The sequence below is a fragment of the Macaca thibetana genome, chromosome X (assembly GCF_024542745.1).
Source record: "Macaca thibetana thibetana isolate TM-01 chromosome X, ASM2454274v1, whole genome shotgun sequence".
Taxonomy (NCBI): Eukaryota; Metazoa; Chordata; class Mammalia; order Primates; family Cercopithecidae; genus Macaca; species Macaca thibetana.
In genome coordinates, this window is record NC_065598.1 from 90,193,569 (window position 1) to 90,196,463 (window position 2,895).

Consider the following 2,895-nt stretch of genomic DNA (forward strand, 5'->3'; position numbering starts at 1 on the left):
CACTGTTTGTGACTATTTAAATATTCTCTAAGAAATTTGAGATTTTCATTCTAGCTCTTCTAGTTTTTTTTAGGCTCTTACTAGAATATCCCTTAATGATCTATTCACAGCAATGTAGGATTTTTTGTTTTAGCATGTACCACATACTCTTCTAGCTTCTACCCATTATCCAATACCACAGCCATTTCCACATTTTTAGGTGTTTGTTATACTAGCACCCTACTTTCAATACCAATTGTCTGTTTAGTCCATTCAGGCTGCTGTAACGTAGTACCATAAACTGGGTGGGTTAAAACAACAGAAATTTATTAATCACAATTGTAGAAGCTCAAAAATTCAATATCAAGGTGCCAGCAAATACAGTGTCCGTTGAGGGCCGATTTTCACATTCATAGGTGGTGTCTTTTCACAATCTCCTCACATGGTGGAAGAGGTAAGACAGCTCTCTTGGGCCTTCTTTATACAGATACTGTTCCCATTCATGAATGCTCTGCTGTCATTATCTAACTACCTTCTAAAGGCTTTTCCTTCTAACCCCTCCTAATACCATCACCTTGGGGGTGACAATTTTAAGATATGAATTTTGGGGGTACACAAACATTCAGATCATAGAAAATATCAGTATCTTTCCCTCCTTTGTACTGCTATTAACATAAAAATTACCTTCTTATACATTGTCTGTACCACAGAACAAGTTCATAATTAGTACCTTATGCAGTTGTCTTTGAAATTAGGAGTAGAAAAATATTACAAATAAAAAATACATTTAAACTGTCTTCAATATTTATCCGCAGAGTTGCTTTTACTGGAACCTTTTATTTCTTTATGTTGGTTTTAATTACTGCCTACTGTTCTTTCATTTAAATCTAAGGAAATCCCTTTAGTATTTTTTGAAGGGTAGGTTTTCTAGTGAAGGCTTCTCTCAGTCTTTGTTTATTTGGAAAATGTCATCAGTTCTTTTTTTTTTTTTTTTCTCAAAGATAGTTTTCTGGATTATGATTGTTTATTGACTGTATTTTTTCTCTATCATTTTGAATATGCACCATAGGTCTGTGATGTGTTCATTTTTCTTCATTGCCTTTTTCTTTTTATTCCTCAGAGTGCATAATATGAATTGATCTATCTTCAGATTTATTGGTTATTATTATTTCTTCTAGTTTCTTAAATATGTTGTTGATTCTCTCTAGTAATTTTTAAGTTATTATAGGTATAAGCTCCAGAATTTCTATTTGAATATATTTTTTTATGTAATTTCTCATTATTGACTTTCTCTATTTGGTAAGATATTGTTCGCAAACATTCCTTTAGCTTTTAGACTTTCCTTTTTTCTTCTTGAATATTTTTAAAGTAGTTCAATTAAGTCTTTTCTAGTTAGTCTGACCTATGGGCTTGTGTGGAGACAGTTTCTATTGACTTTAAATTTCTCTGTGTATGTGCCATGCCACATTATTTCTGTGCATGTCTCATGATTTTTGTTTGAAATCTGGACATTTTAAATAGCTGGTGGAGTTGATGATGGACATTGTGATGAAGGAGGCTAAGAGCTGTGACCGCCTGCAGGGTTTTCAGCTGACCCACTCCCTAAGTTGAGGAACTAGGTCTGAGTTGAGTACCCTTCTCATCAGCAAGATCCAGGAGGAGTACCCATATAAGATCATAAACACATTCAGTGTACTGCCTTTGTCCAAAGTGTTAGACATGGTTGTGGAACCCTATAGTGCCACCCTGTCAGTCCACCAGTTCATAGAAAACACATATGAGACTTTATGCCTTTATGATGAAGCTCCCCATGACATCTGCTTCAAAATCCCAAAGCTGCCCACAGCCCCCTACAGTGATCTGAACCACCTGGTTTCTGCTGCTATGACTAGAGTCACCACCTGCCTGCACTTCCCTGGCCAGCTAAATGCTGACTGCAGAAACTGTTCGTGAGTGTAGTCCCATTTTCCCACCTGCACTTCTTCTTGCCTGGCTTTGCCTCACTGACCAGCTGGGGCAGCCAGCAGTATTGAGCCTTGACAATGACTGAGTTCACCCAGCAGTTATTTGACACCAAGAACATGATGGCTGCCTGCAACCTTCACCATGGCTGCTACCTAGTGGTGGCTGTCATTTTCAGGGGCTGCATGGCCATGAAGGAAGCAGATGAGCAAATGCTTAACATCCAAAACAAGCACAGCAGCTACTTTACTGATTGGATCCCCCACAGTGTGAAAATAGCCATCTGTGACATCTTACCACCAAGGTTAAAAATGCCCACCACCTTCACTGGCAATAACATTACTATCCAGGAGTTGTTCAGGTGCATTTCAGAGCAGTTCACAGCCATGTTTAGGTGCAAGGCCTTCCTGAACCCACATGTGAATGAGAGCATGGATGAAATTGAGCATTGAGGCTGAGAGCAACATGAACAACCTGGTGTCTGAGTACCAACAGTACCAGGATGCCATGGCTGAGGAGGAGGGAGAATTTGAGAAGTGAACTAGGGAGGAGGTTCACTTCTAGTTGCACCTAGTAACTAGAGCCTTCTGTTGCTGGGTGAAGGGCAAAAGCAGTATGAATTATTTGTTCACTCACAATCTGTTCTGATAGCCATGTCTTACTGTGCATGCACTTGCTGTTCTTCTTGCTACATGTTCACTTCTATCAAAGCATTTTCATAGTTAAACAAAAATATGGCAATTATGAAAATCAGATTGCCACTTTCCCCAGGTTTTGTTTTTACAGTTTTTTGTTCATTTTTGTTATTAATTTTTATTTAGTTACTCTTTAAAGCTAGTTTTGTAAAGCCTGTATTCTTTGTCATGTGTGGTCACTGAAGTCTTATTTAGTTAGCTTAACAGTCATTTAATGATTGGGCAGAGATACATTAAATTCCCAGAATCAATTAGTCTT

General features: G+C 38.0%; 1 pseudogene; it reads left to right on the plus strand.

The window, feature by feature from the left end:
- Positions 1–421: 421 nt before the first annotated feature.
- Positions 422–2,481, plus strand: LOC126945841 (tubulin beta-4 chain-like; annotated as a pseudogene).
- The last annotated feature ends 414 nt before the right edge of the window (positions 2,482–2,895 follow it).